This window comes from Pinus tabuliformis, chromosome 1_1 (assembly GCF_031772625.1).
Source record: "Pinus tabuliformis cultivar Carrire ecotype Pingquan chromosome 1_1, CPIR1, whole genome shotgun sequence".
Classification (NCBI taxonomy): Eukaryota; Viridiplantae; Streptophyta; class Pinopsida; order Pinales; family Pinaceae; genus Pinus; species Pinus tabuliformis.
The window spans coordinates 795,469,373-795,495,258 of record NC_142297.1 but is presented as its reverse complement, the minus strand read 5'-3'; the positions used below and the strand labels follow the sequence as shown (position 1 = coordinate 795,495,258).

General features: G+C 36.4%; 1 pseudogene across 1 annotated transcript in view; it reads right to left on the bottom strand.

Moving 5' to 3' along the window:
- LOC149216393 (histone-lysine N-methyltransferase ASHH1-like) overlaps positions 1 to 23,481 on the bottom strand; it is a 164,518-nt pseudogene extending 141,037 nt beyond the window's left edge. Inside the window, exons 1-2 of the transcript XR_016251115.1 lie at positions 23,300 to 23,481; positions 13,697 to 13,761 (exon numbers count right to left, since the gene is read on the bottom strand). The product of XR_016251115.1 is annotated as a histone-lysine N-methyltransferase ASHH1-like (transcript). The remainder of the gene's footprint in view (positions 1 to 13,696; positions 13,762 to 23,299) is intronic.
- Between the last annotated feature and the right edge of the window lie 2,405 nt (positions 23,482 to 25,886).

The following is a 25,886-nucleotide window of genomic DNA, read 5'->3' as shown; positions in this document are numbered from 1 at the left end:
GTTACTTTGTATGAGGGACGATGCACCATTTCAATGTTTTAATCTTCATATTTATGATTTTATCATTCAATGTTCTAAAAATGTTTGATGGTTTCATGGAGTATTTGATTTTTTAGCTTTAAGGTGTTTTTTAAAAGTTTAAATATATATATATATATATATATATATATATATATATATATATATATATATATTGATTGTACGTGACGTATCCTTGCCGTATCCGGATCTTAGATTTTCAAAAAACTAGCGGATCCGGATCCGGATCCGTATCCGTATCCGTATCCGAATCCTGGTAACTTAGGTAAATTGCAAGCTTGTGACTACCTCGATGGAGCTTAACTTTCAAAAGTTATGTGGTAGTGATGTCAGGCCTGATTTGGGAAATACCTCTAAGTTTCATAAACTCATTCTAGCATTGGTGTTCTTGGTGAACTCTCATCCGGATTTATGTTTTGCAGTTAACATGTTGAGCTCATATATGTTTGAACCTCACTAGATTGGTGCCAAGAATATTCTGAGATATCTTCGGGGCACAATCTCTCATGGATTGAGATACACTGCCAGAAATGTGAAGTTGCATGATTATTTGAACGTTGACTGGGCAAGCAGAGTGGAGGATCGCAAGAGCACTTCTGCGTGTTGGTTCTCTTTGGGTTTTGCTACGATATCCTGGATGAGCAAGAAGCAGAAGTCGGTTGCTTTGAGCATCGTTGAGACCGAATACATAGCTACGAGTATGACCTCATGTGAAGCCGCTTAATTAAGGAAGCTCTTCAGCGAGCTGTTTGGACACATGCTAGATACCACGGTGATATTTTGTGACAACTAGAGAGGGATTTGATTGTTGAGGAATCTCGTATTCTATGATCGCTCCAAGCATATAGACATCAGGTACCACTTTATCTGGAATATGGTACATTGAAGAGCAAGAAGGCTCAATCGCATTAGGACTAATGTGCAAGTCGCCAATATTCTGTCGAAGCCCCTGGGAAAGGTCAAATTTGTGACTTTCCAAGAACGACTTATAGTTGTGGAGAGACTCTCTCCTAAGGGTCCTGTATGATATCGACATTGAGCTATGGGAGCTCTATGGGCTTGGGGTACATCTTGGAGCAATAAAAAACCATAGGGTGAGTGGTTCAGCCTTCCCCTAGTGGTTTGCTATGTAGGGAGGACGAGTGATTCATCCTTCTCCTGCCGAGACATAGTCATAGGGAGAGTGGTTCAGCCTTCCCCTAGTGATTTGTTGTGTACAGGGTGAGTGGTTCAGCCTTCCCCTTGGATACCCCTGGCAACATGTAGGCAAGATGAGTGGTTCATCCTTCTCCTGCTGAGACATCCTACCCGCAGTCTAGGACTCATGGGAAGTACCTCTCATCTGGCCAATGAGTAAGTAAATGGGGATAGGGACCATAGTAGTATTGATGGATGCATCGTGTTACTACCATACTCCCTATGCTAGGATGATATTGATCAGGGATCAATTGGAACTGACTTCAGGTTAGTAAGAGTGATATAACTCACTCTCTTTTGGAACTGATTTTGGATCAGTAAGAGTGGTATGATACAATCCCTTTATTTGGAACTGATTTCGGATCAGTAAGAGTGGTGGTATGAGACACTCTCTTTTAATATGGGACTGACTTCGGGTTAGTAGAGGATGGTATGATTGTAAGGGCCCTAAATTAAAATACCAAAATATGTAATTTAAACACATAATTTTTATCTAATGAATACCAACCTGTCTGCTCTGCTGCGAAGCTCTGCTGCAAATTGTTCTACTGCAATGCAATTCTTGTTCAAGTTGTCTGCTCTACTGCGAAGCTCTACTGCAAATTGTTCTGCTGCAATTCTTGTTCCAACTACGTTACCAAAATGGCCAAAACCACCCTACTGAACTGGGTACAACCTGGGTACTCAGTCTCAGAATGCTTTCCAATCGAAACAATCTAATCCACCTTGCCCAAAAACTCCAGTACAATCAAGACTTAAGACTGTTTGTATCTCCCTGTTAAAATTGTTCTCCGTTTTTCCTCCTCCCTTTCTCAAGATTTCCTTCCTCCTTTTAATTCCTCGTTTTTGTTATGTGTAATTTTATAAAATCAAACCTTATTTGATTTTGTTGATTTTATTCAGATATGGAGATTTGATTTGGTAAACGTTTATTTATTATTTTAATAAATTAATTTGATTTATTTAATTTATAATTTTAATTAATTTTTATTATTATTTTATTAATTTTAATTTTTAAATTTAATTTGTAAATTAAAATTAACATTTTCTTTTAGTTTAAGGATTTATCATATATATGATATTTTGGTGAGGTATTAATTCATTACCTTAATTTATACTGTTTCTTGCAGCAACCAGCTTATATATAATGTGATACATGAGGGTCCATGCATACGTAGCTATCATATGGAGGTCTGGTATGTATGCTAATATTCATATTTTATTTATAGTTATAAGTGGGTCATTACAATGATACATTCTCAATCACTTCTTCATAGTTCAGCAGAGCTGAACAATGCAGGGCACTGATGGCAAAGATAGTACAGTCTGGCAGGAGTAGCAGATGGAGTTCTTCCTAGTTGAGAGGGAGTGTTAAAATTGGCAACTAGGGCCAAACTCCATGTGGGTCATCTTATTTTAGCAGAGATGATATTTTTGTTGGATTCCTCTCATCAAGAGGAGTAGGATTGATCTAGAGATTATCTGATTCCAACATGCATTCATGGAGATATGAATTTATTTGTGTTATAAGACAATCCATCAAGGTTGGCCAGCAACCAAATTGCCCCACACTTGCGCTCAATGTTTTAGTATAAAAAGAGGTGGTTTGCTAGTCATTTGCACACACACTCTTCTTGTGATCTCTTCCTCTCCACTTGTCTTTGGATTTTGGTGGGAGGAGAGATCCTAAGAGTCTACGCAACCCTAATAAGAAGAAGCCCTAGCTCTACGATGTCATGGAGGAGGCTTTAATGAAGCTACAATAACGCAGCAAGGAGAGATCTAATCGCAAGTCTAGGAGAGACCTTATTCGTTGTCCTAAAATGCTTCCTAACGTTGTCCCAAAGGAAGGGATCCTAGCCGCAATAAGGAAGAGTCCTAATCATATAGATCTAGCCACTGCCCAAATCTGAAACGCAATCATGAAGGCAGAATGCCCTAGCCGCATGTCTAAAGGGAGACGTTGCCCTAAAATGAAGGTTCTATGCAACGTAATGTAGGATCCTTTCACGCTGGGCAGAGGAGCACTTATCTACCCCTAAACGCAATCAAAAGGAAGAGGGTTCACGCTGCCCTAAAATGAAGGTTTTAAGCAACGTAATGTAGGATCCTTTCACGCTGGGCAGAGAATCACTTATCTACCCCTAAACGCAATCAAAAGGAAGAGGGTTCACGCTGCTCTAACCACGGTCTTATGAGTCACAAACTGATGCCCTAGACGTTGTCAATTCACAGTGCATGAAGGGAACTCAATCCGCAGTTAAGGAGGACAGTTAGAAGGAATGTTAGAGGACGAGACAATTAAGTAGACCTTAACATTGTCCCTATATACCCTAACACTGCCCTGAACGCAGTCATGGTAAAGTCCTTAATGTTGTCCATAAGGAGATCCCTAACTCATTGTTCTAGGCCGCAGTTAACAAGGGGTTCATCTACAGCAAAAGGAGGATGTACATACTACGTTGTAAGGAAAGGTGATTGTGCAGTTATAAGGTTGATTGGAAGACAATGTTGTCATGATGTTGTAGATGATAAGCGTGTTAAGGACTGTCTGGTCATATTGGTGATGAGCTTGATTTGAAGGGATGCTACAGTTAGCTGTTTTGCTAAGTTGCAAGCCATAGCAAGCAGCTAAGTCTGTCCCATGACAGTATTGCAGTGTACACCACAGTGATGATGAACAGTATATTAAGATGCAGTATACTTGGATGGATGCAGCAGGAATAATGTATGCATTGATGAATGCAGTGGCTATTGTGCGCAGCATGGTGTAGCATTATGGTACAGCATGACGATGATGGGCATTGATGTATAGCAGCAACTCAACGCATTGCAGCCGCTTGTTGATGATGCGTACATCATGATGAGGAGGTACTGCTCAAGGATGGAGCAACATAGTGATGAGAGCAGCTCAGTGATTGGGTGCAGCACAGTGAGGTCCAGCATGATGATTGGGTGCAGCGCAATGAGGTGCAACACAGTGAGATGCAGCATGGTGATCAGCATGGTGATGGAGTCACCTTGGAGGATCAGTTGAACCAGTATGCCTTCACTTGAGTTCAAATCAACTACCTCATGTTATCTTTCTTAGTGAAGATATCTGCTCTTATTTTGTCAAGTATGTAGATGTACTATCTCTCTCTCTATTGAACTATTGAAAAACATGTAATAAGAATTGATCAAGGGTTTCCCCACATTGGGGTTTGTTCCTGGTTGGCGCCACATCTTGTGTCCTCTTGTCTTGGCTTGTCTTCTGCGATTTATGTTTATGTTCTATTTGCATTTTACTGTCATGCTAAATGTGATTGCTAATCTGGAATTGATATTGAGCTAATATGGAAAACTGAAATAAATTTGTTATCAGCATAGAACATACCTAAAATTAACAATGAGGAACTAACAAACTGTGATAACAACGTGGTGGCTAGATTCAAGAGATGAATGTTATCCCCACCATGGAAGCCCCATCAAATAATAGGATTAAGATCAAGATGCCCTCGATCATCCATAGCTACTAGATCTGAAAAGTTAGCACTAGATTGTACAAATCCTCCAAATTCTTGACGTACTCTCATTGCAACTCCCACATCTCTATAGATTTTCCTCAAAGTTGTCTTGTATCCTTGTACCATTTCAGAATCCTTGCTTGGCATTGTTCTACGAAGTAAAGACAAAATTTTGGCATGATAATATTTGGGGTGCAATGCATATGCCAAAAGGTGTATAATGGTGTAGTCATTTTATTCCACCTTTCGGCTAAGTTGCACGACACGCCGAAACATTTCAGAGTTTCTGAAACAGGTACGTTTAGAAATGTCACCTTCCAAAAATGGAAACATCGGCTGAAACATCAGTCGAAACATCATATATGTATATATATAAATAAATAAGTGAATAACACATTATCTTGAAAGAAAAAGAGAATAAGACCCATAGATGACAATTTAGAAGGAAAACCAAGTTTATATTAACTCTAATAGATGATTACATGATGGTCAAGATTCAACCGAGTTTCGGCTAAGTTTCGCAATTTCAAGTACAAGTACGACCCGAAACATAAAGTTCCTTGAAGTTTCATGCAACATAGCCTTTCAGTAACTATGTCCTTCACTTCATAATAAAATGTTTCAAAAGGGTCATTTTCACTTGCCTTGATAATTTCCCTTATCCTCTCCAGCATGCTATCAATGTATTCATAAACTTCCCCCAAGAAAGGAGTATTTGTGTCAAATGCCTTGATCAAGGTCAAGATTGGTTCAGTAAACCGCAAAAAGTATTGGACCTTGCCCCACCATGCATCATCAAGAATGACAGACTCGATTTTTTGCCCTCTATCAAAAGTTGAAATCCTCCATGATTCCCAAAGAGGGTCAATGACCATTGCTTGTAATTCTTGTCTCACCCCCACAAGCCTCTTTATGACAAGAGTGTGGGAGGCAAAACGGGTTTCAGCAACCTACATGTTTCAAAAAGTGAAAACTCAAATGAGAAATCATATATAAATTTATAATTAAAATTGAGATTTTTCAATACAAATAATATTGATTAAAAAAAGAATACCTTCAGTAGCTCAAACTTTGTAAAACCTCGATATATGGCCTGGGACATTGAATGATTGGTTATGAACAATTAGATTTCTTTTGCTACGACATATATATCATTAATACATTCAATCTCACCAATCTTGACAAGCATAAGGTTCAATGAATGTACTTCACATGGAGTCCAAAAGATGTGATCATATCGACCCTCTACAATCAAACCTGCAGCTCTACAAACCTGTGCGTTGTCCGTAATGACTTGGACAACATCATGTGGCCCCACATTTTCTATTGCACCAATAAGAATTGTGGATATGAAATATGCATCTTTCTCTATTCCATTGCAATCAACCGCCTTCAAAAACTTTACCCCTTGGGGGCATATTGCAATAACATTAATTAACGGGCGGTTTCTTTCGTCTCTCCATCCTCTAGAAATGATGAACACCCCTGTTTCTGTCCATGTATCATGGATTGACTGTAGTTTTCTATCCACAGATTGTCTCCCTAATGCCATAGTGCAAACCTTTTCATATCCAGGGCTATTGTACCCTTTTAGCGCTTCATTAATTGCCTTAATCATTTGTTGCCAAGAAGGGGAACGCAACAAATTGAATGCTAGCCCATTTGCATAGATGCAACAAGCTACATGTTAATCGGTCGTGTCTCTACCCTGGTTATTGAAAGTTGCTTCAAGAGGGCCTAAAGTGGGCTTTTTATTAGTTGTGGCAACAGGCCTAGATGGCAATGGCGGCCTAGTTGTAGAGATTTGCACAAGGTTTTTTCCCTTGGCTTGCTTCCTATCGGCAACATCTTGCAAAGATGCATAGAATTTAATTTTTCCAACACTCAAGCCTTAGCCAAATTTTCCATTTGCATCTTTTGGCCTGGTGCATACTTGCACCCCTATATATGTTTGTCCAGTCAAATGAGGCTTCAGTCTGGTATATGAGCCATTTTTTATATCTTGGCATTCATTGCACTTCCATTTATATGAACCACCTCAAGGATTTTTTCCAATAATCTCCACATACTGCCATAAAGGATATTTTGGGTTTGTTTTGATGTTTTCCCCTTCACTCTGTCGTGATGGTTCCATTTCTATAGGTTGTAGACTATAGTGTGTGATTGCATATAAAATTCAAACTGTTATTAGTACACAAAACTAAAAATTAAAACCCAACCACTTGGTAACCATAGAGTAGACACCATATATCGTATACCACATTTGGAAAAACAACACAAAACGTAACATTGCTAAGTGATAAATTTACCACATGCAGGAAGAACACTAAGTAAAGGGTCTGGTACAGCACGCGCACTCCTTTCCACTCATTGCTTGTGTCATATGTTTCCCGAGACTCATGGTAGGGCCTCCACATACAATCCTTTATCCAAGAATATTAAATGGGGAGATCCAAAGGATAGCACAGTTCCATTTGGAGCCATCCAGTGGACACGTTTAGTAATACATAAAAATTAATTTAATTAAAATTTTAAAATACCATCAAGTTTTCAAGACATAATTGACTCGTTAATTGGAGTCCTTTTGTTTTGCCACCCGCAAGCTTGCTTATCTGAGGAAGGCAGTGACCAAAAACACTTTGCATAGGTGTCATTCTATTGACGATGGATTTCTAAGTTTCTTCCCTCATCATTCGTTCGCAAGGAATGAATGATCCTAATCAAATTGATTTCTAAGTTTCTTTCCTAATCAAATTGATATCAAGGCATTAATGATATATATATGATCCAAGGGAATGAATGATCCGACTGATGGACATATAGTGGTACATAATCAAATGGATTTTGAATTCTAGCGGAATAGTGGATGGACCATAGGAATAGTGGAATAGCCTAGACTGTCAAAGGAATAGCATTTTAAAATTAAAATTGTTGACATGGACATCGACAAACCTGAGTGGGGTCGTGTTGCTTTGTTGTTGTCTAAAGCAGGGTGTGACCGAACAACTCGTGGAATAATGCAACAAGCAAGGATCACACTTCATCGTATTAACCAAAACCTAAAACTCAAAATCACATTTCAATTAAGTTGAAATTCGTGGAAGATTTGTTTCCTCAACACAAGATCTATTTCCTCAGCACGGGCTCTGTTTCCTACAAGTCAAGATCTACCACGTGACCATTTCTAGGATGGACCCAAGCGGATCCGGATTTGTTGAGAAATCAATGTCGCCACTAATTATGGTGATTTCTCTTATCTTGATAATTGATTGTTATGTTCTTTTAATTCTTCGGGTTATACTTATTATCTGCTTCTTATTTTCTTCTTAATAAAGTGTTTTTATCATCAAACAATTACCAAAACATGAAGATAAAGAGAGACAAATGGACACAAAATGTAGGCTGCAAGCCAGGGCCAAAACCCCTCCTTGAGGGGAAAACCCAAAAGAATCTCTTCTCTTCTTATAGGACCTGTTTCAAATAAAAATTCCAAGATACAAGACCCAAGACAAGACCCTCCTCCAAGGAGGAAGTCAACCTTCGAAGATTTTCCTCCAATAGTGTCAACGTCAAATCAAGTCAAACAGCGTCAATATGCTTCAGATTACAATTTTGGCTTCTAGCTCAGACCTGCAATTTTTCGGCCCTATTACAAAAATCCTAATTTGCACGTGTGGGTGCAAGATGGAAAAAAACAATTTTCCTTTCCTTCGCTCTACATGTCTTCCTTGCTTATAGACTTTGGACTTGAAAACGTGATTTTCCTTTGGCAAGAATATGTACCTACAATCTTGCTCTTTTTTTATCAAGCTTTAGATGCGTGCATCTAAATGATGCGAAGACCTCTTATTTATATGCTTTTCATGAGGTCGAATTAGCCCTTTCTGGATCGACTTCCCCTCGATAGGCCAACTTGGTCTTGGAGGGTAACTTTGATACTTTTGACTCAAAAATAAATTCTCTTTCTTTATACAAGTTGCCCAATAGGTTCTTACAAATATGACAATGACTTCTTTGACTCATGACATTAATTCTTTTGACTTGACAAACCCTAAAAACATGAAGAACATGCTTAGCCTAGAAAGACCACTTGACTTGAGCATGACACCCATGCTTATAAAAATCACAATAATATTTTCTTTCTTCTTTTTCTTTTACATCAAATATACAATATCAAGAGAAAATGAATCATTATGAAGATCAAACTTAGTTACATATTTCAACACTCCCTCTTAAGTAAGGAGGTATTCATAATTGTTCAACTAGTACAAGGAAGACCTCAATTTGAAATGTCCAAGAAGACTACAACAGCGTATATAATGTTGGATACCATCAAGACCAAAAACTGCCAAGGCTACCTACCAAGACACCAACTTAACAAGGACTAAGGTGTCATCAAGGCAACTTGCCACTATAGGTACCATCGAGCTACAACCCTGGTGTCAATCCAACTCAATATAGATACGATCAAGGTCAAAATTACAACACTAAAACAGAGCTCCATATCATCAAGACCAAGAGACCCTCCCCACAGAGGGATCTAGACATCATCAAGGCCAAACTATAACTAAGATATCAATACTAACCAAGCCAAGTTGTCCTCCTAAGTACCATCATACGGGCACACGGCCTAAGGTACTCATATCTCCCTCTCAGAGATAACCATCAATCCAAGCATGCTTATCAATTACTGAAAACTTCTCAGGGAGAGATCAACACATCAACTACTTGTTCATCCTTCAGAACATACTGTAGCTCCACAACCCCAACCAATATCAAATTTCCAATATATTGGTTCTTACTATCAATATGCTAGCAAAAAATCCAAGGTCTTGCAACCATTCTAATGCTGCTTAGGTCATCATAATATCCAAACAAATTTTGACTAAAGCTTCCTTTTCCAACTTCTCAAGAAGCACCAAACTTAGTTTCAACACTTCTCAAAACAACCGAGTCTTGTTCACAACTTCATCAAACATGAATAACATCAGTAGTGCTTTAGCCATTCTCCGATCTCACTCTTTCCTCATGTCCTTCACTAGACGTATCACTGCATGACACATGAAGCAAAGAATCATGTCCTCCCTCTCAACTATGGAGGATATACACTTTCCTTCATAAAAGAAATACATCCAAACTCCCTCTCAACTTAGGGAGATAAGTCCATCACCAACAAGTTTATTCTTCTAGCTACACAGGCTCTTTCTTTTGCATCATCATATCATCGGAGAACTTCGACCTTCAAGAACATCATTCTTTTTTCTTCATATGGTAACAAGGTCATTAATCATAAGTGTAAACCTCAATGTCATCAGGGTTCTTACAGCTCCCCATTTCCATCATAGAATCATCAAGAAGTATGAGGTCTGGATACAACTTTACAACCTCTTGAAAACTATGTAACTGCAAATCTCATCAATAAGTACAACCATGTACAAGTGTATGAAGTTAACTTTATCGATCTATGGTTATCATGTCATCATAATGAGAGGGTTATCAAAACTTTAATATTAAACCTTAGATATCCAACAACTAAACCATGTTAGGGTTCCAACAATAACGGAAGCATTTACACCTAGGGTTTCACTTTCATGCCCTAAGTTCTTATTTACTAGGGTTTTGTCAAACCTTAGATATTATTATCAAACCCTAAAAAGCTAGGGTTTTACCAAAGTGAACAAATATCAAAAGATAATACTACAAGGGTTGATTTAATCTAGAAATCAAACACCCTAACAATATAAGAATCTTTATGATTCTATAGCAAAACCCTAGACATGAGAGAGTCATTAATATAAAGCAATTTTAAAGACAAAATGATTGTACCTTCTTATATGATGAAGACTACAAATCTTGTAATCTTATACATACCTTGAGTTGCTTCTACTACAAACCTTGAAAGGGCTTCCTCTTAAAGGGCTCTCTCTACAACAAAGCTTCTTACAAGTCTCCCTTTGAAGGATCCCTCTAAATCTATCCATAATCCTTTCTTTTAGAATATTCCTGCAAATCTTTCTTTCAAGGAAAATACAAAGGAAAGGATTATAATCAAGTAACAAAAATAAGGCTAGATATATAGAGGAAATCAACAAAGCAATGAAAGAAACAAAGAATACTTATCTTTTTGAGAAAGAACAAGCTCCCTCTTGATTGGCTCCTTCTACAACTCTTGAAGGGCTTCCTCTGCAATCATTTTATCATGATGATCCCTCATTCAGGTAGCATCTGCAACATCTTCCTTTTAAATATCAACATCCTATCACATATTAGATCATACTTCCTTTCCAAGTTATTCATGAACCCTCTGCAATCATTTTATCATGAAGATCCCTCATTCAGGTAGCATCTGCAACATCTTCCTTTTTAGATCATACTTCCTTTCCAAGTTATTCATGAACCATTTCATGTAAAGCATCCTTTAATCTGGTTATCCTTCTTCTGCTACCTCTTTCTTTCCCACAAGATGTAAACATCTTTTAGACATATCCTTCTCAGAGACTTACCAACATCCACTCAAACCAGTTGTGTTTACCATGCTATATGTTTGTCATTCTCCAAGAAATTCATGAACCGCTAGAGGATCGTGGTGATATTTTTGCATACTGACTCCTTTTAGTGATGATGAATTGAGATGAGCTAGAGGGTTTAGGACCTTCCCTTCTTTTTTGCTTGATCACTGCTTTCATATTGGCTTATTCTATTTTCTACTCTTCTTACATGCTTCTATTTATGATGCCACTAACAAAGACTCTTCTAACCACTGTAGTTAAGCACTCTATTCTCGTTGATTTCTTCATAAAAAAACATTGTTCATGAACCTGGTATATGAGATTCTTCAATAATAGAGATCTTTAACATCTTCCTTCTTTGGTTTCTTATCAGGTTCCCCCACTTCTTCGATTACATGAGCTCCTTCTTCTAAGCTCGAATTTCCCAAACTTTCCTTTCTTCATTGATGTAGTTGTAACTGCTTGTGATTTTTCATTAAGTTTAGTGTCATACTTTGCCTTCCATCTAGTTTCTTTTAATTTACATAGAGTTTTTTCTTTGAGTAGGTACTAATCACAAAACTGCTCCATTTTGATGTGCTTACAAAGTATAGCTTCACCAATTTTTTTGTAAATGGTTTTTGCTGAATTCAATTCTTGTTGATGATGATACCTTCCAATGGTGTAGTAGAAACTAGTAGTAGAAACTTTAAGATTGCTTCAAAACAATCCTTCCTTCTTCAAAACAATAAAGCTCCTTCAAGATGACAAAGCTTGAGGTATGGTTCTTTCTTCAAAAATGATGATAATTGCATGATTTTCTCTTTCTTCTCCTTTGATGCCCTTTCTAGTGTCCTTTTCAATAATAGTCTTTTAGTAAGATCCTCAAGTTGTCTCTTTCTCACCTTAGTTCTAATACCATGTTGAGAAATCAATGTGGCAGCTAATTAGGGTGATTTCTCTTATCTTGATAATTGCTTGTGATGTTCTTTTACTTCTTCTGGTTATACTTATTATATGCTACTTCTTTTCTTCTTAATAGAGTGTTCTTATCATCAAACAATTACCAAAACATGAAGATAAATAGAGACAAATGGACACAAGATGTAGGCTGCAAACCAAGGCCAAAACCCATCCTTGAGGGGAAAACCCAAAAGAATCTCATCTCTTCTTATAGAACCTACTTCAAATGAGAATTCCACGATACAAGACCAAAGACAAAACCCTCCTCCAAGCACAAGTCAACCTTCCAGGATTTTCCTCCAATAGTGTCAAAGTCAAATCAAGTCAGACAGCTTCAATCTGCTTACAATTTCAGCTTCTAGCTTAGACCTACAATTTTTGGCCCTACTGCAGAAACCCTAATTCGCACATGTGGGTGGAAGATGGCAAAAACAAGTTTCCTTTCCTTCACTCTAGATGTCTTCCTTGCTTATAGACCTTGGACTTCAAAATGTGATCTTCCTTTGGTAAGAATTTGGACCTACAATATGATCTAAAATTTCGGCCTTCCAGTTGAAGCAATAACCCTACTCCTCTTTGCATGTGAGAGAGAAAGATAGCACAAATGTTAGACTTCGGCTTCCTTCTAGAGTTGCTCTTCTACTTTTCTTGATCTTCGCTCATCCTTTTACTTCTTGCTCTCCTTTTTATCAAACTTCAGATGTGTGTCTAAATGATGCAAAGTCGTCTTATTTATATGCTTTTCATGAGGTCGAATTAGCCCTCTCTAGGTCGACTTTCCCTGGATAAGCCGACTTGGTCTTGGAGGGTAACTTTGATACTTTTGACTCAAAAATAATTGTTCTTTCTTGATGCAAGTTGCCCTGGATAGGCCGACTTGGTCTTGGAGGGTAACATTGATACATTTGACTCAAAAATAATCGTTCTTTCTTGATGCAAGTTGCCCAATAGCGCCTTACAAATATGACAATGAATTCTTTGACTCATGACATAAATTCTTTTGACTTGACAAACCCTAAAAACATGAAGAACATGCTTGACCTAGAAAGACCACTTACTTGAGCATGAAACCCATACTTATAAAAATCATAACAACAATTTCTTTCTTCTTTTTCTCTTACATCAAATATACAATATCAAGAGTACATGAATCATTATGAAGACCAAACGTAGTTACATATTTCAACAAGATCTTAATCCGGATCAAATTCATTGATCTGTGGATCCTGGACCGCAGATCAAGAAAGATAGATAATTCACATAACAACTAAACAAGTTTACCTAACAAAAGGATATTTTGATAGAAACTTTTAAAACCAGGTGTGCTCAATATCAAATACAAAGAATCACTCTGGGCCTCTATCAATGGTGATAGAACACACTGACAAATTACCATGCAATTTTTTGACATTTAACTATTTTCTTATGATGGTCTTTGGAACTGTGAATGAAATTGAAAAGATTCCAAATTAATGATGATATCAACAAAAGGTAGGGAAACACCTGCTGTTGATTCTCAATGCTTTTTGTTGCCGATAATAGCAATGCCTGTCTTGGTCTTCTTGCTCCTGCAGAAGAAAAAAAATATTCATTTCAACATCAAAAAATTCCAAATATGAATACAGTATAGTCAGTAAACTGCATGTAATGGACCAAGATAAATATTAAACAATGTGCAAACTAAGCATCATACATTCTCTAATTTGACATCTTGCCCATTACTCTGATTAAAAAGCTATAAGACAACACACAATAAATTTGAAACTTCTGCTAACTTACCTGAAACAAAGATGGAGAAAAGTTTCCAAAAAATAGACGGTTTTGGAAACAAGATTTCCCAATGTGAAAGAGGGAAACAAAAAATATATATATACAATAAATAGACCCACCATTTTCAGTCCTTTTCATGGGAACCATCCAAGAAATGGTCTACAGATGTTTCACACATTGAAAGCATTTCCCTGAGTTTGCTGGCCGTTTTCATGCTTTTGGATGATGATTCACTAAGTGGAATGCTTATAAATTGAACCAACGAGTATTTTGTAAGATAATTCACTAAAGAAACATCTTCAATCTAGAATCAAAATATACATGTGCCTAATCAACAGAAGCATATACAGTGTACACCATAAAAGAATTAAAATGAGCTAAATGAAAAAGGTGTGAGAACCACTAACACAAAGTAAGCAACCTCTACAAATAGAAATGGGAAGCAACTTCTAAGTGTCCTCTGAGCTCTCTAGTGATTTATCATTCTAATATACCCTTAGAATGATGCCCATAGAGGATATCCCGATTTGTGGCTGTATCTTAATATCAGATCCTAAGTTACCAAGATATAGGTACAAATACAGATCCCACCATATTTTCTTAAAGCCAGGATCTAGATACGGCAGGGAAATGGCATGTATAAAATATATAAATAATTTTTATAGTTCAATAGGGAGAAAATAGAAATTTCAGATGCAAATATCACCACATTCAAGAATCACGCATACGTGCATGTAGGTTTTTGCTTATCTGTGAGATTGATTAACTATGGTTTGATTTTGCAATGCAATATATAATCGGCAAAAAGAACCATAGTATATCAACACTAAGATGACGAAACAAAACTCTAAGAAGGTTCCCTTCTTATTTACACTTCAGTCTGGCCCCTTAGGGTGTCAATGAAAATTATTCCACTTTGACAGGGCCCCAAACAGAGTGTTATCATATACCTGCATGACATCTAAAGGAGAGTGTCCAAGGCAGGGAAGTTGTTGTGATCATTCATAACTATTTCAGTAAGTTGTCCTAATAATTTGGCAAGACTGACAAGTCTAATTTTTTGTTTTTGGTAGGTAAATAGGATTTTTATATTAATAGAAGTTACAAAATAGAGGACTTAGTTTTGTCACTCTCCTAAATATGATACAAAATGGCCTACAGTTGATCACAATTTCACTCAATAGTACAACCACAAGATTCAAGAGGAAAACAATGTGACTAAGCAGCAATGAGTAGCTTGCATGGGGAAACATAAAAGCAAAGGGAGGTGACCCTCTGACACATTAAATATGATACTACATAAATCCTAAGTCTATATCAACCATGGCAACATAAACATAGGTGGGAAAAATGTGGGTAAGAACGGATATACTATAATCCATGTTCAGACTATCACGGCTATTCTTGAAAACATAAACTCTGACGTACCTCACAATGCTATATGTATATGTTTATGTTTTTTTAGCTTTTTACAATATTCCAAAATTTTCTAAGAAGCATAAAAACACTAGCATATAAACAAAAACTGGGCTGTGAAATTTGATATTTTTCTTCTCCCTCCATGTAATCATTCTACGTCCTCTAGTTGCTCCCTTCACTGCTTGGGTCTTTTCTTGACTTCCAAATGATATAACAACATTAACCCTTTTTTTCCAGGGAAAAAAAAAAACTTTTGGAATCCATGTCTTCAGCACCTTAAGTTCCATGGGATACATTCCCAAGGACTGATCCCGGGCATTTCCAAATATTGAGGTGGATCCTTCAGATCCAGTCAGCAGGTTCTCTTTCTGAAAATTTGCCAAGAAAATCCAACACGGATCAGATCTAATAAGGTTCTAGATATTAGAGAGTCAACACCTAAAAACCTACATTTTCAATGTAAAAAATGGTAAAAATGCACTTTCTTGGATTGTCATCTACCCCCTAACCTAGTCATATACGTTATATCTCCTTAAACACATGAACCATAGAAAAGATTCATTCAGTCCAAGAAGTTGACCAACACCCAATTCCTTGTGGAGTTATATGAGAGTTGAAAGATCCCCCTCGCCCATCTAGGATTTGTCAATTGTGCCATCTAAAGGAGGCACAGTCGGACGAGCACCTCTTTTTTCAGATTCCCAAGTTTTAAGGAGATCAAGGGGAGATTTCACTGCCTCTTATCAAGATTCGAGTGGATCCCTCTCCATATTTTTTCGATACTCAAATTAGAGGCATTTAGCTCTTTTCATTAGGGAGCTTCTCGAATTTAGAATCACAATCCTTGAAGGCTCCTCCTCATCTAGATTCTTCCATAAGGATCACATCTTTCTTCCTCGTTGTCCGGCCTGCTAAGGGTAGCAACCAGCAAGAAGAGACTCAAGCTTCATCAGATATCAAATTAGTGAGACCTCAAGTCTCTTTCCATGGACTCCCTCAACTCAGATCCATGCTCTGCCAAGCGATAAGTCACTGACTTAAAGTTTCTTTCCCCTGGCCTTGAGTGGTAGGAGAGGGGCACTCCTCGATCTAGGGCCTACCCCAAGATCCCTCCATGTATTACATAGTGGAGACCCCTCAATCTCAAGTACTCTCTAGATGACCTTCTCAAGCAATGTATCAACCCCTTCAACGTAATTGGAGACTCTGATGGGGAGGCTTCCCCTTCTCACCCTCAGCTTTTAGTTCCAGCACCAGTTGTCATGCTTATACTTTGACATATTTTCACTTCTGTACTCAGTTCATTTCATGGCTCCGTCTTTTTCTTTCTTGCACTAGTTTCCAAGTTTATGGGTTGTTTTATGGATATTAATTGTTAATAATAGCTTAGATATTGAAGATGCTTGGCACTTCCACTTTGAACCACTAAAATTGTATAGTCTCAATGATCCAGTTTTGTGGTATGTTGTTTGACATTAATAAAAATATCTCATCTTATCTATCTCATTTATTAGTGGAGACTCAAAAGATTTGTTAAAAGACATGATCACACCATCTACCCTATCACACAAGGATATTGTATCTTAGCAAGTTCTCTAACCAGGAAAGAGCATTCTATGTAAGGTAATCATGGATAAATTACACATTTTTGTCCAGATATACTACCAAGGGGCAATATATACAGGAGAAGATCATTGTCTACAGGCTATTCATGTTAAAATAACAGAGCCTCTGAATTATTTCACAATTATTCATAATACAATGACAAGGAATTTCAAAGTCCTGCATAATTAGTCTATCAGTGCCAAAAACTCTTCCAATTAAGAACTTTGCGAAAGTGCATGCAGATTATACAGGATTCTTGGCTATTTCTTTATTCAACTAAGTGTACATTCTTAGTTACTCGTGGAAGATTGTTGGGGCAAAATGCTTAAAGACTGGCCCAAACGGAATCAAAGTCTCATAGAAATGGAAATCTGAAATACCCATTAGCTCCGATGGTATCAAATGATTTTTGGGACATGTGGGATATTATGAAATACTTATTAAGAACTTTATCAAAATTGCACAGCTGTTGGAGAATTTGACATGTAGGGGAACAAAATTCCAACGAGGATAATAGTAGTTGGAACATTTTAAAGAATTGAAATGGAGATAATAGGAAGGCCAAAACTGATATTTCCCCTGTTGTTCCACATCCATCTCGTGTTTCAGAAGTAACCATAATTTGCATTGGCTCAAGAAGGGGCACCAGCTTGGAACTCTCATATTTTGCGAGGCAATTAGCACGAGCATGAAGGAATTACAGCACTACTGAACATGGACTGGGAACAGTATATTTTATCCAAATATTTAGCCATTACTTTTTAGCCAATTCTTTCACAGTTTTAGTAACTAGAAATGACTGACATTCAATTAAAGCAGGAAGGAATTACAGCACTACTGAACATGGACTGGGAACAGTATATTTTATCCAAATATTTAGCCATTACTTTTTAGCCAATTCTTTCACAGTTTTAGTAGATTGTCACACCCTTGCTAGAAATGACGGACATTCAATTAAACTTGAAGGTTATAATAATTCACGGTGTTATGTTACAACAAATGTTAGTGAATTACTGAATGCTGCGTACCTTTTAATCAAATTTTATAAATTAAAATCTCATTGGGTTTATTTCTCCAGTTAGAGTGACTTCTAATTTTCAATTGGTTATCGATTTTGTGCATGAACTTATGTAACATAATTGTCCCATAGTAATCAATGAAGCGATCAATTATCATATTCTCCTTCTCTTCTTTTGTGAGTTAATGTCCGCTTTATTTTCTCTCATGAGTCTTTTTTTGTGTGTTGTCTCAAAAATCAACATGGTTGTAATGCAATCTTCTAGAATAAACTGTGGAAGTTTACAAACATCCGAATGTTTTGAGTGGACACTCCACCCATCATCAAGGGATCCAACTAAATCTTTTTAAAAAATGGAAAAGAATGAACTGTTAAATGGAATAAATAGGAAATGAAAAAACTAGTCATTAGGAATTAGTTATAAAATATTAATACTATTAAAAAGTGGTCTATTAATATTAATACTATTAATAATTTAGATGGGATAATAGAAATTAAATAGAAAGAGAAAGGATTAAAGAGAGGGCAAGTTAAGCAAAGCAATTACTGATTTCCTATTTATTTGGTTTAAGGTCTCACTCTTTTCTATCCTTCAAAACGCTTTAATTCGATCCCCGATGATGACCATGATGTCCACTCAAAACATCGAAATGTTTCTAAACTCCAGCACATTTAATTCCATAAAATCACATTACATTTATTACTCACCGTGAAAACCTTCATGCTCAAAATCAATGTGGTATCACAGCTACAGCAATGGTAGAGATATCATTTCCAACAAAAATCTTCTGCAGCTGATTGTCATGATGTGCGGACCTTTTGTCAGCCTATCAGTGGCATTTATTGGAGCCAGCATATTGAAGATTGGCGCAGCAACATCAGTGATGGTATGTTTGAGCTGTACGTTTGAGCTAAGAAGAATTGCATGGCTTAATTTATTGCAGACACTATCATTGCTTTTCCATTAAATTATTGCAGTTGTTTGTATTTTTATTACCATTATGATTCTTGGAAATCATACTGTTATTTTGTAAGCTGCACAGATGAATAGATTAATAGTATAATGTATGGATGCTGCATGCATTTGCCACATAAACACTGCAACAGATGAAATGATGCTGTAAGAATGCTGAGGTGACATTGCGTTTTTTATGTGCTCAATAAAATGTGTTTACTACAACTATTTTGCATCTGTTGGATACTTGTGTGGTTTTCCAATTGGTGTGGCTGCTGATTTTGTGGTTGTTCATTGCAAAATTTTGAAGAAAAAGCATTCCAGGTGTAGAATTTGATGATGGCACATAAAGCATTTCTCCAGATTTGAGGTTTCCTTACCACTGCTATTGAATCTGCCACTTCTGCTAAAGTTTCTGCTTTTTCATGAAAAGTTAACATAACTAGGGAACCATTTTTGCTGAAGAACATGAAACATTGAAGAGACCACTCCAGAAGATGATGTTGCTGCCATCATGAAGAAGTAGTTAATGGTAATAAGACTACATTTCTGCTGAAAAAATCATCATTTTGGTTTGTTTTCTGGAGGTTTTTGTGACCAGATGCCGATTACACAAGTTCATTGTTGCTCCTGTCCAACGACTGCTATTGATGTTCGCTGTTATCTGAAGGCAACAGGTCGTCTCTTCAGATTCCAGGTATTCTTAAAACTTGATCATCAAAAAAACAAAGAGGAAAAAGTTGAAGGTAGAGTTCATTGTTGCTCCTGTCCTTGGATGCTATTCATGTTTACTGCTATCTGGAGGCAGCAGGTCGTATCTTCAGATTCACGGTATTCTTAAAACTTTATCATCAAGAAAACAAAGAGGAAAAATATGAAGGTATCGTATATGTTATTTTCATGCTGCTGATTGGAGAAAATCATTGCTGTTTGTATGGTCTGTCGCATGAATATGGATGACTACTAGTTGATTGTAGCATTGGAAGATTGCTGGTACAATAAGAGAGTAAATTTATTAAATGGAAAGTGTTGTTTGGTTTGCTCGTCACACATTGAAACCTCTGGTTGACAAGGTGAAACAGTTCGTTAAATGTTCCCTCAGTACAACCAACAAAAACTGGGTTTTGGTGTTTGAAGTCAGGACTAGATTCTCTGTCCTTGCTTTTCTCCAAAGAGTTGAAACCGACACACAGGGTTGAGGGTTTATTAAAACTGATATGCATCTAGAAAGGAGCATTTATGGCAGGACTTACACAAGGAGGAATGCTTTCTGACTGCCATAAATTACATGGGAAGAATGAATACAATTCATACATACCACAATTAAAGAGAGGCTTTGACGATTGTCACCCTATCAATTGCAGACAACATTATCCCCGTGTCCAGGATGTTGAGTATACCCTTCAAGATTGGGAAAAGCTTTTAGTAGTACATGAAACTCAGGATGTTGAGGATACCCTTCAAGATTGGGAAACGCTTTTAGTAGTACATGAAACTCTCAAACTGTGACTTTGATAATTTAAGAAGAAGGTTCAATAACCAATCAGCTGACATGTTAGAGATCAGTAAACTGCAGGTTGACAGAGGATAGAAGAGAGCATTGTCATTAATTATTTTAAGTTCTTTCAAAGATTTTGCAACGACTTTGACAATTATAGTAACAACACCGTCTTTGTCCTTTGAAGAGCTTGAAGAGCTCTGGCTGCAAAATGAGCAGCACAATAAACAATTTTGAGGAGGAAAACAACCAAGGAAAACGATAACGATTTTGTTGCCAAACCGACAGAAAAGGAAAAAGAAAGCAGAAAATATTTCAGAACAATGTAAGAAGGAAAATTTCAAACCAAGATATGACAGAAAACCCAATCAGAAACAAATAAAGCAGGAGAGAAAATTTTCATTCAAATTAGAATAATGTCTGATTTGTTTCTATTGTGGTGAGACAGGCTATTTGAAGAAGAATGTAGGGAAAACCTATATGATCTTTCATGTGAAAAGTTTAATCGACAAGAATAATTCTGTCGATAATAATTCAGCTGATAGGAAAGAGTCAGGACACATGGTACGACTCAGGTGCCACACAACACATAACAAACATAAAAGAATGGTTCACTTATCTTTTATGGACGCGTGTAGAGAAGAGATTATAACACACACTTGGAGATGGCAATACACATGAGGTCCACAAGTTGATTGTGTTCCTATAAGAATACCCAATAGTGAGATACAAACAATAGTAATGTCTAGTTTGTACCTGGTTTAAAGAAGAGTTTGCTTCCTATTAGTCAAATTGCTAAGCAAGCCTTTAAAATTGAAATCAACTCCAACAAGTGTGTCACTAGAGATTAGCAAAACTGCTACAGGGCAGTTGCAATGGGTTTTGAAGAAGCAGGCTTATTCACATTTGCTGATACTGTAGTAAAACTAAACGGATGTATTTGAGACAAACTTTGGCATGAAAGGTATTGGCATTTAAATAATTTTTTATCTTGATTTGTTGAATTTTTATCTGGTATGGGCATTTAATAGTTTTTTGTAGTCTGACTCTGCACTAAGTTAAAGAAGCAGATGGAGTTTGTACATCTTGTCTAGCCAGAAAGAGACAGCAGTAAAAATTGGAAAAGGAAGCAGTTTGGTAGGTTAAGCATTCCTTCAAAGATGGTGCATGCTTATGAAGTCTGTCTAGCCAGAAAGAGACACTGATAAAAGTCAGAAAAGGAAGCAGCTTGGTAGGCTAAGCATTCCTTGGAACTGTGCATAGTGATCTTTGTGGACCAATGCAGACACAGTATCTTGGTGTCTGCAAATACTTTTACCTTTTGCTCAAAACACTTAATAACTGGACGTCATTGAATTAAGGTAAGCACTCCATATAATATGCCTCTGATAGGCACAGATCAGTTCACAACGTCCAAGAGAACTCAAGGCAGGAAGGAAGCAAATACTGTACAAAAAAAGAGTATTAACCATGGATAACAAAAGGATACCCAGCAAGATCCCCCAGAAATACTTCAAAAGGAGGAAGAACACGTGGGACCTACAATGTAGAAGTGGATCAACAACTTAAGCATTATAAAAGAACGCTGCACAGTAGGTAGGAAGGCACTGAAATTCCATACACATAAGAGCTACAGAAGAGGTAAGTAGAAAAGAACTACTACATGGATAACTTCAATCCTGAGGAGACGGAACTAGTTGAAGTAGAATAATCTCAATGAGAAAGAGAGGATTTGACTCAAATATGAACCACAGGAAGAATGGGAATGGAGCATATGTCGGGTATGCAGAAAGGGAGAGGTGGAGACCAAGCAGCATTTCCAACTACAATGTGAAGCATACAGCCAAAACCGCAAAGGAACAAACATAGTAAACCACATCTGGGGCTTAGTGATCTGAAAGAACCAAGTAAACACGGCCAAAAGAGCTACAAGGATAACGTGTCCCGGAGACAAAATTACCAAAAGCCAATCCAAGGGGGTGCCCATTGGGAGAAGAAAGGCTAAATCCAGATGAGTGTTCCAAACCTCTTTGTACCACTTTGTGGATCTTGCAATCCCTCTTACCATATCTTCGAATTTCTTGTTTTTACATTGTGCACTCGTGTTATATTGTGTTATATTGGATGTACGCCTTCGTGTTCCCTAGGCCAGTTGGCCTCCAACACATTTTAATAGAAGTCAAAGCAGTTCATCTCACCACAACCCGTAGGGCCACACCCAACTCCGGCAACACACACAGCCCTGTTGCGGTCCTTCATATAGTTGCAGCATAAAATGATGCATTAATTTTTCCTCTAGATTTTCCTTGCAATATAAATCCCTTCCCCTTCTAGGGCATACAAATAGAGAAAGATAACCATGGATGCCAACACCCAGATCTGACAGTTCACTTTGAATATCAGCAAATGAGATCCAAATAACCAAACATTTTTTGTGAGATGATATAAAAGAAAGGCCAGTCACCAAGAAACTGAAGATCGAAGTATGTCATAGCACGATCTTATCTGCTCTGGCTATTAATGTCTTGATCGTACCGAGACTAGCCTGCCATCTTGAAGTATTTTTCACTACAATCTACACTTAGGGTTTTTCAGAAGCTAACCCTAGAAATGTGGAATAGCAAAAGGTCCCTAGTTTACAAAATAGATAAACATCCGCAAAATTTGGTGTTAACTCCTGCGAGCATCATTCCAGTTCAAGCATCGGTACATTGCGAATTCTATTTGGTTGAAGAAACGAACTCCACCCCATCCAAAAGATAAATGCAAATTAGTGAGTATTATAAATGCTAAAATGCAAATTTCTCTGGATTCAAAATATTTCTTTGACGAAACAGTTACCTCTTCTAGCCGAACGAGTGCCCTTGACTCCACTCCGCGGCTTATCTTGCTGTAAAATTTTCCCCATTTACAGCGATCAGAGCGATGAAATCTGCGGATCTTGAAATTGCTAGCCACTGAAGCCTTCCCGGCTTCCTCCCTCCCGGTTTTTATTCAGTCTCGCCAATAACTGAAATTTTTAAAACGATGCTAATATAAAACCAAATTGTTAACGATAAGAAAATATTAAATCTCCATTAAACACTAAAACCAAATTATTAACGATTGAGAAAAAAAATATGGTAATCTCTATTAAACACGAGGAGCAAAACATTTAAATAAAATTAATAAATAATAGATAAATCAAAAGTCTCGAAAACCAAAGGAATGGATAACAGCTTTGCCCTTGGTGGGCATTTGGCTTGAGCAAAATGCGGCCATATTTGAGAATGAGTTGTGTGCAACTCTTTGCTTAGTACTTTAATCCATTTTAGCTAAGAAATTAACATATAATAAGATAAGTTATGGTTTTTTTTAATGGAGTTGCAAATTCAAACTCAATCATGCAAAGAGGTTAGGATTATAGAAAGAAACAAAGAAATTATTTAATTTTTTTTATGGAGTTGTAAATTTAAATTTAAATTATGGAAAGAGGTCAAGGATCATAGAAAGAAATAAAGAAATTATTTTAACATTTATAAGATTAAAGATAGTTTATGGGACAGATTGTTTCTACATCTGCTTCATGTATTCGGCTTTTTTTTCTGTAAAGCTTCAAAATAAATGCTCTCATCTTCTCGACAAACCCCTCACTAAATAGATTATCCCAAGAGCTAGCAGCCAACATATATGCATAACTTTACCTGTTGTCTTTAAAAGCCTCACATTCTAAAATGAAATGTTTTTATGTTTCCACTTTTTCGGAATAACAAAAAATACATACTCTTTTCTCCTACACTTCCTTTGGCCTTTTTGAGTGCCCTGTTTCACAACAGAGTTGATGAGAATTAGTCCTTAATTGAGCAATAAGAATTTTGGCTCTCCAAGGGATATTGGCCTCTATGTATGCTTTTGGTTGATGACTACGAGTGAGATTAAACACTATTTTTATTTTATTTTTGTTGTATTGGTTTTTCTGATTGTATTGGTTGTGTTACAAATAATTTTGTGGAATTATTTGTTCTTAAATTTTTCTTAGCGAGTTGAATTCTTGTAGTTATCAAAGAAAAAAAATTATAGACTCATTAAATGTGATCAACTAGATAATTGGGAAATCACAACTAAAAAATCATATTCTTCTCTCTTTTTTTCAAAATATCTCTAGCAAACTACAGAAATTCTCACACATATATTTTAGTCATGTATACAAAGGAAAGGAATCAAGAAGTCGATATCCTTTCAAAATGAGGACTCATAATGGATAAGGACTAGTGGGAAATCAAAGACAATAAAGAAGGTGTGCTCAGCCTTCTCCCGTTATGCCCGTGGGACAGCTAATCACTTCATGTCTCATTGCTACTTTTCACAACAGCATACATACAGTTGGTTTCTTTTTTTTGAACACTCATATTGAGAGATAGATCAAAGCCAATCTTGTTTCCTACTTATAGGCCACCTACGATCGTAGTGAAAAGTCGTTCTCAGATGTTTTTCATAAGTCTCTCTTTGCTTTCAGGTCTCAATAGAACTCGGTATGAGATTTTATATATGACACCTTTTTTATTATGTATGTTAGATCTCAAGATCTCAAAATACAAGTGTTTTATCCTAATTTTTTTTTAAATTGTTCTTCTTCTAAGATTTTTAGAATTTTTAATGTAACACTGGATAAATCCTACTCATAAGTTTTTGATATATTTATGATTTTATTTTAACATATGATTAAGCCTCATAAACATTATGCTTCACACATTTATAATATAAAATATAATAAAATACAACTTTTTCCTTTAAAAAAAAATAAAAATAAAAATAAAATAAAAAACCAAAAAAACAAACACTTAGTATCTTTCTTTTCATATACAAACATTTGTGAAAAAACAAACACTTAGTACCTTTCTTTTCATATACAAACATTTGTGAAACCAAAATCTTTCCATATGGAAACATTTGTGTTAGAATTATTTATGTTGTATTCTTATCATTAGTTTTAAATCATTTTTAAAATTAATTTATACGAAATTATTTTTATTATATTTTTTATTTTTTAATGAGAAGGTATATTTTTTTATTATTGGTTATATTTAAATTATAATAATATTTACATAAAAATTGTATTTTAATAGTTTGAATGGTTGGGAGTATGATTTATTCCCTTACACATTTAGGTTCAATTTTAAGGGACATGTTTAGCCTGTGGTAATAAGATTAAAAGGGTAGGTGCCCCTTGCGCAGCCTAACTAATAAGCGAAATAATATTTTTTCATAACATATTTTCTAATCAATTTTGTCCAAAATCTGGCAGAGAAATTTAAAAATAATAAGTTTAAGTTGTTTAATCTGCAAAGATCAAGTGCCTTAGGGATTTTTAGGGTGTTGAATCCATTTATGCATTCAAAAGTGTACTTTAAACAATAAGAAATCACAATTTTACTAAAGATTGTATTGT